Raw genomic sequence first — 12,856 nt, 5'->3', positions numbered from 1 at the left:
CTGATTTGTAATTATTATTTCAGGGAAGGGACTGACAGAAGGAACTGTACAGTGAGCAAAGATTGAAGGAGTGAGCAAAGCTTTTTAGGAAGAAAGCCATTTCATTCATTAGTCAAGAAAATGTAATTTCATTTATACATGCTGTATCTGCTACAGTTAAGTTTGGTTGTACCTAACAGAAACCTCAATAAAGGAAATGAAACACAAAGGAGTTCTCTTACATGTAAAAGAATTCAAACAATGGGCAGCTCCAGGCTTGTGTGGCAACTCTGCAAGCGACTACAGTTTGTGCAGGCAAGGCAAACGTTTAAATTTTTCCTTTTAATGAGCACTTTTCAAAGTATGGTGTTAGTGTGGTAGCTGCCTTTTTAATGGTTAATGGTTTGCTTTATTTTTTGGATTTTAAAAAATAGTATCATTAAAAACTCAGGTTTTTCTATATTCAAGGTGTTTTGATCAATTGAAATTATTCTTTTTGATGATCAAATGGTCTCATCTCTGGCCAGATAGAAGCCCCTGCAGGCAGGGTCCAGTCCTCATTACCTGACCCCGTGGGTCCTTCCTTGAGTATTTCCTTGCTTTGGGCACAAAAGCTACACCAGGGTCATCCTGTAAATTCCTGCCCCAGAGCAGGAAGCAGCCATTTTTCCAAGGTGCCCTCGTTCCTTCTCATTGGAGAGGGTGTTTGGAGGACACAATCAGGTATGAAACAAATTCATGTGGAGGCAAAGGTCATGGCCAATGTGTTTCTCAGGGTTGTTGTTCTTAGGCCTCAGTGAACAGAGCTATTTTGTTTTGTTTTTAACAGAGGGAAAAGTAAATTATAAGTCATATTAATAATTAAATTCAAATTTAAGATTTCAAAGATTTTACTTAATATCTTTGATTTTATATTTTATATATACAGCTCGCAGGCTAAAAAATTCAATGCATAATAAGATAATAAATTATATACATAAATAAATAAAGTATCAAAATTTAAAAACCAATATACCACTAAAAGTAAGACTACTAAATATAACTTAACTTTCTTTAAAGTTCTTGTTGCCCCTAGACTACTTCCTAAAATACTGTGTTTTAAATAAATGAGAAATAAGTCTTCTCAGTGTAATTACATCAGCAGCTTGATAGTCAATGGGGTTTTTTTGTTTACATTTATTTTTGAAATTTAGGGATCACATATTTTCTTTTTGACTTAGTTTTGTTTTATAATTATAACATTTTCCTAGTCACAAATAAAATTGCTATTTATTTATTTATTTTTTAAAAAACTGTATTTATTTATTTATTTTTAGACAGAGGGGAAGGGAAGAAGGAAGGGGGAAACTTTCAATGTGTGGTTGCCTCTCACGTGCCCCCTACTGGGGACCTGGCCCACAACTCAGGCATGTGCCCTGACTGGGAATCAAAATCAGTGACCCTTTGGTTTTCAGGCCAGCACTTGATCCACTGAGCCACACCAGCCAGGGCACAAATAAAAGTTTTAAATGAGGTACATTCATAGATGTCTAGTTTCCCTTCCTTGTAGATAATTATTTTTTATTAACTTTTGATTTATCCTTTCATTATTTTAGAAAACATGAAATGCTTACAGATACTCATATTTCTCTCCCTTTTACATCAAAAATATTATACTATAAAAACTGTACTGCACTGTAATTTTTTTTTACTTAAAAAAACCCTGGAGATTATTCCATACCAGTACATAGATGGCTTCCTTTTTTTTTATTTTACAGCTACCTAGACTGTCACATGAATGCACCATAGTTTATTCAACCAATCCTTTATTGACATACATTTGTGTTACTTATTCTCTTTTGTTATTAAAAGTAATGCTGCAGTGAAAAATCCTAGTGTATGCCATTATAGTTTGTCGGTGTAGCTTTGGGGTAGAGGCCTAGGGTGGGACCGCTGGTGCAATGGCTATGCATGTATGAATGCCGGCGGTGCTGGCCAACTTCCCTCTGCTGCGTTGTTTTGTGTTATATCAGCAATATATGAGTGCCGTCTCCCTGTAGACCTGCCGATGTAATACGCTGTCAAACCTTTGCATTTTTGCCACCTGATAAGTGAGAAGTGATATCAGTACAGTTATAATTTCCATGTCTCTTATTTTGAATGAAGTTGAGCATTTCTTCATATGTTTAAGGATCATAGAAAATATATTTTATTCAAACATATCTGTTGCTTATGCTGGTATTTTTCTTTTTAAAGCAAACTGTTTTAAGCTCAGGAGATGATTCTGTGCAGACAAGACTGAAGAAAAATGTACTTGCTCAATAAATAGTTATTGAGTGTCTACTAAGGGCCAGGGAATGAGTTAGCTGGTGGCTGAGAACAGGAAGGGTATGATTAAGTATGAAACAAGTTTACACGGAGGTAAAGGTTATGGCCGATATGTTTCTTAGGGTAGATAAAGTTCTACAAAGCTTTATTTGAAAAATGGCATGGCGAAAATTTTATCCATGAGATTTTAATTCTGGGACTTAAACAATATGATTTTAGAGAGAGAGAGGAAGAAGAAGGAGAGAGAAAAACATTACTTTGTTGTTCCACTTATTTATGCATTCATTGATTGATTCTTGTATGTGCCCTGACTGGGAATTGAATTTATCCACCAGATTTTAACATGAATTCACACAGTTTCCTCTACAGTGACAACCCTCACGGTAGCTCTCATCTTCAGCTGAGCATCAGGTTTATGTACAGAATTAAAAAAAAAAAAGAAAACCAATAACTGCCACAATTGTTATGTTCAGGGCTATATCAAGAATATTGACATTTTAAAATTGTGAGATGACTGGACATGTTCTTGAAGTTCCCTGAACACAGCCCTACACCAAGCTGTGAGCTGGAGCCATCTGCCCCTTCTTACCACATGAGTGCTACTTGGCCTTCATGGCTCAGCTCGGAGTTCACCTTGTTGAGGAAGCTTCTCTGACCATCCCAGGAAGAGATGGACATTCTGTGCCTTATTTCAGCACTTGCACAGTGTATTGCAATGATCTTAAGGGTCTGTCTTCTTCAGAAGCACATGAGTTTCCTGAGACAGGGATTATGTCATTTTTCCAGTGGCATCAGAGTGCAGCCCTTAGTAAATGCTTAGTAGGTGCTTGAAGGTTGAAGCTGAAATTCTGGGCATCATATTCACATGAATTCTGCTAAAACATGTATGGGATTACCAACTAGGAGACAATGGGTCTCCTGGCTCTCTTCGAAAAATGTCATCAAAGAAGGGATACTAGAAACTAACCTCTATCTAGAGATGAAAAGAAAACCATAACCCTTTACAATTTAACTTGGGAACAACTCTATCAATTGTTATTTTTTATTATTTTGTTTTGCTGTGACCTTTGACATAGTAGTAACTTGTGTTATTGCACAATTATCTTAAATGGAGCATCTAGAATGAATCATCTCTAGTTAATATTCATAAATAGCTGCAGGGGAAGAAGAGAGTGGAGAAACTTTCAGCCTTACCTTCCTAGTTCAGCAAAGTTCAAACTAGTCATTTAATTATGCCTGTTTTGTATGAAAAAAGACATCCTTTTATATGCCAAAGATACATGTACTTAGTATATAAGAATGTTATTCCTTAAAGGATTTCCTTGAATGTATTCCAGAGACTTTTTCATCATCTAAAAGTAAATTATAATTCTGGTGAGTACAGGGTTTCTCCATGTTTTTCCTCTTTCATTGGATAGACCGAGTGATTTCCAAGGGCATCCCATTAGATTAGTGAAAATAAATATGGTATTCTTGTCCCTTGGCTGACTTGCTTGTCATCCTGAACTGAAACTCATTTTTAGTGTCAACAAAGTACTACTTCACTGAGAATAGAAATACATCCATTCCCTCTGGTTTTGAATCGTCCTATCATATCCAGGTTCTTCAGCAAATTTTTTCTTGAAATATCCCAGGTAAGAATAATTATGGGTCAATGCCCTTTCCAAAATAACATGTAAATGTAAAAACAATTAAAAAGTAAATTCCACATACATCTATTTATATTAGTCAATAAATGTTCTAGGAATGCCTGACAAGCTCAGATTTAAATAATTTCTAATAAATAATTATTAGATCCAAATGGTAACTCTTCCTTGGTGGAAGCACAGAGATATAACAATCCACTCAGGAAAACGTCTAATTCGTTCTTTCATGCTGAGAAAATGACTGATGCAATCTGACGTGTCACTGAGTGAACTGGATAAAGCTTTAAGTCAAAAGGAAGTCTGTGGAATGGCAGAATCCCAAACTTCAACCATGCAGTGTGGGCGGGGTCCTGGGAGGCAGAGGAACTTTCCCTTTAGAAGCAAACTCTTCTTGTGAGTCAACTAGGCTGGGCAGCTGTAAGCACACTGCTGACTCTTCTTCAGTATGGAAGGCAAGAGCGGGGCGGGGGGGGGGGGGGGGGCGGAGCACACGCATCATATGGCTGAGAACACTGGCTCCCAGTCAGATTGCTGGATTTGTCTCCTAGATCTACCCTTTCTTGACCCCGGACAAGGGACTTCTCTCTGAGCCTGATTTTCCTCATCAGTAAAATGGAAATAGTAATAGTATCACCTCATGGGTTACTGCGAGGATCAGTGAGACTATAGGTGGATCTAGTCCAGGGCCTAGCACAGCATGCCCACAATCTGTTAGTTGCTCTTGCTTTTTCTTTCTTGCCTGTCAGCGCGTCTGAAATCAACAGAACAGTAAGTTGGCACGCAGATGGACAATGTTTCAGCTTCTGATCATAGCTCCAGCTATCTTTCTCCAGATAGAATGATGTGTATCCTATTAAGAAGGAGCAGAGATTTACATAGAGAGGGGGAGATGGCAGGGACTCAGGATTTCAAATGCATCTTTTCCCCTTCCATCCTCTTGGCCCCCTTTCCATCTTGAGTTCTTATGGGAAACAAAAACAAAAGCACAAGAGACAAGGCCAAGCAAATGCTTATTATGAGACCTTGCCCCCTGCCCCCCCAGCCCCCCACCACAACTGTAGCAGCTGGGCTGGCCTTTGTGGAAGATCCCTTCTACATGGTAGAGGCAAGCCTAGGGCTTAGGAGCAAAGGAGCTCCTGCAGCCCTTTCCTTCCAAAGCCTATACTCAGGTTGCTCTAGCTCTGACCATCATAACAGCACAGAAGAGGAAGACCAGAAAGAACTAGCAAGTCATCAAAGAAGCAATGTACATAAGAAAACATGTGTTCCTCACCTAGTGTTCACTCCAGCCTTTCTCAGGAGGTGCATGTGAGCCCTAAGATTGTTGGCCCATCAGGGGGACAGGAAAAGGCAGAAGACAGAGTCGAAATCAGCCACCATACCTGGCTCAGAACTGTAACTCAATTCATTCAACATTTATTTTGTTGAGCCTCTGTTTTGTGCTCGGACCTTGTCCCAGATACTAAAACCCCACTCACATCAGTTTAGAAGTCAATTAGTCACAACCATAAAGAGGATTCAAGCCCTTGACCTGGGCACCTCAAACCTGCCCTCTACTCTCTCAGAGCTTAATTCCTTTGTTTCATATTCATGGCTTTGCCCTTTATTCTGACCCATTGTGAGGGCAGGGTGTGACAGAGGGGAAGAGAAGGAGCAGATGGGAGATTTCCACTTCCAGAGCTAGCAAATAACAGAGAGTGTTAAGACAGGAGATGGATTTGGCTGTTTGCCCTGGCTTCACTTATGTCAGCACTGGGGTCAGAAAGCAGAGGTCCCACTGACCCAGGCGGGGACTGTTTTCACCAAGCCTCTTTAGATTTTAACTCAAGGAACAATCTCCTTCAGTTCCAAGTCATTATGAACCTTGTATTTCTGTCACTGGTCTGTCATTGGCCCCAAATAAAGAATTAGCATTTGATCTGGATTTGGGAAAAACTGGCTTGCAGAAGACTGAAGAGATGCAGGTAGATAGCCTGTATTTGTTTGCTTTGGGAAATGTTTTCCTGCCTTATATCATAAGTAGAAGATTTTAGCATAGGATTTAGCTGAGACCAATAACAAGCCACTCAAGTGTCATGAGCTGAGATGAGGCCAGCAGCTAGAGAGATGCTCCATCAGATGTTTCCTGTCCAGGCCAATCCAGATCATTGGTGATGCCAACACAGGTCCTCAAAAGAAACTGGAGGGACAGTGAAGAGAGAGGCTCTTGTAAATCATGGTAGGACTTGATTTTTTGAGCTAACCTATCCCCGTGATCTTTAAAAATTAATTTATGTTAACCTGCTTATATTTTTACTTTGGGGTTTTGAAACTGAACTAATTCAATCAATCAGGACCCTTTGTATTTAAAAACAAAGGATATAAATTCAAAGAGGAAAAAAAACGAAAACAAAAAAACCACTCCAGACTTCATGATACAAGTGTTTTCTTGCTTGTTCTATCAAAAACATACTCTCTATGGAACTCTCCTCATTTTCCAGATGAAAATAAAAAGGTGAGATGCAAAGAAGGTAAGTCACCTTCCTCAAGCCAAAGGCTAATTAGTTGCAGATGTCACAATAGATCCCAGGTATGTTTGTTGTCAGTTGGCAAACACAGTACAGCCTTCCCATGGCCCACAGATTGGTGTCTTGATCTAGTCTAAGATGTTAGCATGTCAGAACAGTGGCTTGGATTTCTTTAATTGACTGAAAGCTTGTTATTAGTTTTCTGAAAGTTTCAGGTTTTGTGACTTATAAAAACCATCTCTTTGATTGGTTTAGTTAGTAAAGGAAAAGCAATAGGGAGCCCTGACTGGTGTGGTTCAGTGGATTGAGCATGGGCTGTGAACCAAAGGGTCGCTAGTTCGATTCCCAGTTAGGGCACATGCCTGGGTTGCAGGCCAGGTCCCCAGTGGCAGCCATGTGAGAGGCAACCATACATTGATGTTTCTCTCCCTCTCTTTCTCCCTCCCTTCCCCTCTCTCTAAAAATAAATTTAAAAAATCTTTTTTAAAAAAAGCAACAGGGATGCACCCTCCTTGCAGTGTGCCTGTGCCCTTCTATCAGGAACATAATTTGTTTTGTAACTCTGGGGACCCCCATGGAACCAGGGGAACAGAGGGCAGGAAAACCCCCGAACCTGTCTCCAAGGCACCTTTTCTGTGACTTTTCAATGAGCCAATAGCAGCCCTGCCCTGGCTCATTTCTTTCCTATAGCATTTTTAGAGAGCCAAAGCAGCTCCACCTAGGCTCTCTCCTGTTTCTTCTTCTAACTTAAGCAAGTTTCTTCTTCTAACTTCAGCCCTTCCTTGTTTCAATGTCCCCAGTTTTAATAAATGTACTCTCAAGGTCACCTAAACTAGTGTTGTGAAATCTTCCTGCATAACGTCAAGAACCCACATACTACAGCTGGCCCCGGGCAGACCTGCTCTGGCCTGGCCCCCATCCAGTAACAGTTTGGCAACCCAGATGGAGCCTGGGGTTATCTTCTCTTCTTTACTCTCTAATTCATCTGTCCTGTTGTTTATATTAACTGATGTAGGGGAAACCTACCTGTCAGCAGTGGAGTAAATTCTTCATCAAAACATACCTCGTCAAAGCCAAGATGGAAGGTGTCATCTTAAAAAACCATGGAAAGAAACATTCGAAAATGGGTGCATGGATTTGTCAGTCCTTCACCAACATTTGGGTGGCAACCCAATTCTTGAGGTCATACATTTAATCTGGATGAAGATATAGAGAACTCTAAACAATAACTGAATTGACACTCCATCCCAAGCCTCACATCCTGGTACTGGAGGTCCCATAATTGGTAACCAGCTGTATTGACCAGGTGAAAAAGGATGAAATAGGTAGCACCAAAAGCATTCCCTGAGATCCCTCCAGGTGTCTCCTTAGCAATTGGGCCACATTTAAGGGTGAGGAGCAAAATTTAAAAATGCCTAATTTTTTTCTTTTGTAATGTTGCTTGGCCTCAGTACAAAGTAGGGGACAAGGAAATCTGGTCTATAAATAGATCTCTGAATTATAACACTATTTTCTGGTTTAAAAAAAAAGCAACAGGTTTTTTCAGGGGAGGGGCAAGTTGTACTTCCTTGATGATGTGATTGTTTTCATGATCTGAGAACCATCCCATAATGGTCATTTCTTCCTGTTTGCATCAGGCATATTGTTTACACTGACTATTCCCCCTAGTTTTCTGAGATTGTGGTAATCATGCTGAAATGCTTCTTCCTCAATTGCTGCCCTTTGCTCTTTGCTTAAGAATTAACTTGTCTGTCAGAGAGGTTCTGCTTTTGAAACCTCATCTAATCTTTGTTTAGAATGCCGATAGTGGTATAAGAGCGAGCTCTGCCTGGAAGAAAAACTGGGGAAAACCCCAACATTCTAGTAAGAAGACTGGATTGGTGGACATGGCATACTAATGCTGTGGATTTGATTACTTGATTCTTTGCTGTGTTTACAATGATTGCTATGAGGTACCCAGAGACAGCTCTTGAGTGAGAAAACATAAAACATGTGTTCGAAGTCCCCTGCACTACAAATTAGCTTGGTGAACATGGACACAAAAATAGGTTGTAGGTTACATAAACTATAGAATTTAGAATTGCAATAAACTTTAAGGACCTTAGTCCAATAGTTTTGTTTTATTGTTGCATAAAGTGAGGTTCAGAGTAGTTCAATAATTATCCTCAGATTTAGAAGTAGCTACCAATATTAAAAATATATAGTTGGATTTCTGGTCAAGACAACTCAGTAAGCCCACACTTTCACATATCACTTCTGTTCAAATAGATATAAAATATAGAGATCAAAATAAAGAAACAGCATGAAGGGCCTCAAAAAGAGGCTACACATTCCACAAAAGAGACATTTTCACTGGTGAATTCTACCAGACATTCAAAGAAGATTTAATGTGTATCCTACTCGCTTTCAAAAAAACAAAAAACAAAAAAACTGAAGGGGAGGGAGGGAATGCTTCCAAACTCATTTTGTGAGACCATTACCCTGATACCAAAACTGGAAAAGGACATTACAGAAAAATTGTAGGTCAATATCCCTGATAATTATAGATGCAAAAATCCATAATAACATATTAGCAAACTGAATTCAACAACACATTAAAAGGATTATACACCATGATCAAGTGGGACTTATTCCAAGGATGCAAGAATGATTCAACATTCACAAATCAATCAACATGATATACCACATGAACAAAATGAAGGCTAAAAATTAAATGATCATCTCAATAGATGCAGAAAAGTACTTAACAAAATTCAACATCCATTTAGATCAAAACTCTCAACAAAGTACATACAGAAGGAATGTATCTCAACACAATAAAGGTTGTATATGGCAAACCCACAGCTGTTATCACACTCAATGGTAAAAAGCTGAAAGTATTTTTTCTAAGGTCAGGAACAAGACAAGGATGCCCACTTTTACCCCTTTTATTCAACATAGTAGTTGAAGTCCTAGTCATAGCAACCAGTTAAGAAAAAGCAATAGAAATCATCCAAGTCAGAAAGGGAGAAGTAAAACTCTCACTGTTTGCAGATGACTTAATTATATGTGTAGAACACCCTAAAGTCCCCACCAAAGCACTGTTAGGACTAAGAAAATCTGTAAAGTTCCAAGATACAAAATCAATATACAGAAATCTGTTGTGTTTCTACCCACTAATAACAAACTATCAGAAAAACACATCAAGAAAACAATCCCATTTTCAGTTGCATCAATAAAAATAAAACCTAGAATAAATTTAACTACAGATAAAAGACTTATAGACTGAAAACTATAAGACATTGATGGATGAAATTGAAAATGACAAAAATAAATGGGAAGATATTCTGTGTTCATGGATTGAAAGAATAATTATTGTTAAAATGTCCACACTACTTAAAGTAATCTATAGATCAAATGATATCCCCATCAAAATTCCAATGGCATCTTTCTCAGAACTAGAACAAAGAACTCTAAAATTTGTATGGAACCACAAAAGAACCTCAAATAGCAAAAGACATCTTCAGAAAGAACAAAGTTGGAGTTATCGTGTTCTCAGATTTCAAAATATACTACAAAGTTATAGCAATCAAAGCAATATGGTGGTTTTGGCACAAAACAGATACATAGTAAACACACAGATATATGGTTAATTATTTTATAACAAAGGAGCCAAGGTTATACAATGGGGAAAGGATGTCTCTTCAATAAATGTTGCTGGCAGGACTGAACTGCCATGTGCAAAAGTATGAAACTAGACTTCTATCTTACACCATACACAAAAATTAACTCAAAATGGATTAAAGATCCAAATGTAAAACCTGGAACCATAAAACTCCTGGAAGAAACATAGGTAAGCTCCTTGACATTGGTCTTGACTCTGAATTTTTGGATGCGACTCCAAAAGCAAAGGTAACTAAAGCAAAAATAAACACCTTGGACTACATCAAACTGAAAAGCTCTGCACAGCAAAGGAAGCCATCAACCCAATGAAAAGCCACCCTACTGAATGGCAGAAAATATTTGCAAATCATATATCTGATCAGGGGTTATTACACAAATATATGAAAACTCAAACAACCCAATAGTAGAAAAATAATCTGATTTTAAAATGGGCAGAGGACCTAAATGGTCATTTTTCCAAAGAAGACATGCAGATGTCCAAGAGGCACACAAAAAGGTGTTCAACATCACTAATTACCAGGGAAATGCAAATAAAAACCACAGTGAGATATCACCACACATCTGTTAAATGGCTATTATCAAAAAGACAAGAAGAAACAAATGCTGGCAAGGATGTGGAGAAAAGGTAACTCCCTCTGCTGCTGGGAATATAAATTGGTGCAGCCAGTATGGAAAACAGTATGGAGGTTCCTCAAAAAACTAAAAATAGAACCTCCAATGTAGGAGACTGTTCTGCATGGCATGGGCCCAGCTCCCACTCAGAGATGCACAGGACCCATGCCCATGGATAGGTTCTCCCGTGGGGAATCAGGCCTGCAATGTGCCTAGGCTGCTGCTTTGAGTCTTGCTCTTGCTAAAAAACTCCCTCACCCTGAATTGAGGACATTTACTACAAAGTAACTTCCTAAAATCCATGTTAAACCTTCCAAGGATGAGTGTAACTGGTTCAACCACTTTTGCCTTTTCATTTGCAAATACCCCTCTTCTGTGATGTGATGAATGGCATTAGCTCCTTTGTTTTCTGTAAAAGGTAACCACCAAAAGCAATCCTGTGCATAGTAAATGAGGACCATCATGTAATGTGCTGAGAAACCCAATAAAGTCGGTCATGGCAAGGGCCAAGGCTTTTGCTCCCCTTGAGAGAAAAAGCCATGCTGTCCCTTTTCCTCCACCGGACTCAGTAGTCTGTGTGAATGTCTCATTTCATCCATAATGACTCAGACACTGAGGGCCGGTGTCTGCCTCACTCCAATGAGCCAGCTATTCTGCTTCTGGGTGTTTATCTGAAGAAAATGCAAACATTAATTGGAAAAGATATGTGCACCCTTATGTTCATTGCTGCATTATTTACAACAGCCAAAATATGTAACAACCTAAGTGTCCATCATAGATGAATGGATAAATGAGATGTGGGATCCCCCAAAACAGGAATTTACTTATAAAAAATAGTGTATTTATTCTTACATGTTTAAACTTCAGTCACCTTCAAAATACTCTCCATTCAATGTAATACACCCATCAAGACATTTTTTTCCATTGCTCAAAATAGTTTCCAGACTCGTTGATTTTAATGCCTTTCAGTGCTTCTGCCATTTTTTGTTTCACCTCTTCCTTATCAGCAAAATGTTTCCTTTTGAGGACTTTGTTCCCCTTAGTGAAACAAAAAAAAAGGTTGCTCGGGGTAAGATTGGGTTAATAGGAGGGTGGGGCATTGGGGTCATGCCATTTTTGGTTAAAAATTGCTGAACATAGCGTGACATGGGCAGGTGTGTTCGTAAATCACTCATCATAAAAATGGGCAAACGGAATGGGCCGAGTCTTCAAAAAAAATTTACTGAAGCCAAACTCAGCCTCTCATAACAATGCTAGTTGGCCCACTGATACAGATGGGTTCCTAGAACTCTCACCTAGTACTATAAGAGGACTGTACTATAAGGGGCACACCCTCCAGAAGATAATTTCATTCTGGAGGGGTTCCCCCTTTGTATACACAGTGAAATACTATGCAGCCATAAAAAGAAGGGAATGTTGCCACTTGCAACAACATAGATGGACTTGAGGGTAATATGTTTAAATGAAATAGCTCAGACATAGGAAGATAAATACCATGTGATTCCACTTATTGTGGAATCTAAAAAGAAATTCTTAGATACAGAAATATATGGGTGATTACCAGAGGGGAAGGGCATGGGGGAGGGTGAAATGGGTAAAGGGGGTCAATTACACAGTGACAGATAGTAATTAGATTATGGTAATTTTATAGTGTATACAAAGATTGAGATATGATGTTGTATACCTAAAACTAATATAATGTTACATACCTGTTTTACTTCAAAACAACCCCACCAAAACAAAAAAGAGCCAAATTATCGGGTATTTGTGTGGCGCCTGCTGTTACTCATATTGCTTTCGAAATGAGGGTCAAAGTGGCGTGCTCAATTTACACGATGGAACGGGCCAGAGGTCACCGATATGGCGGACCATAGGCAACGTCCAGCAAATCTCGCCTTTTTCATCCCTTAGAATTCTGCATCATTGATACATGATGAAGCAGCTGCCTGCTGTGTGCTCAATGAACCTGGCTTTATGGACTTGACAGGCGACTGGGAGTGCCTTGACTCCCAGTTATGGGAGTGAGGGCATGAGGGCTGACATAAGTAGCTGCTTCACTGAATGAAGCAATGGAAGGGAAAATAATTATACAATATATTTCCTATCTATTCTGAATCTCAATCTAGAACCTCCAATAAGGTC

This window comes from Phyllostomus discolor, chromosome 5, assembly GCF_004126475.2.
Source record: "Phyllostomus discolor isolate MPI-MPIP mPhyDis1 chromosome 5, mPhyDis1.pri.v3, whole genome shotgun sequence".
NCBI classification, from domain to species: domain Eukaryota; kingdom Metazoa; phylum Chordata; class Mammalia; order Chiroptera; family Phyllostomidae; genus Phyllostomus; species Phyllostomus discolor.
This window is presented reverse-complemented; position numbering follows the sequence as displayed.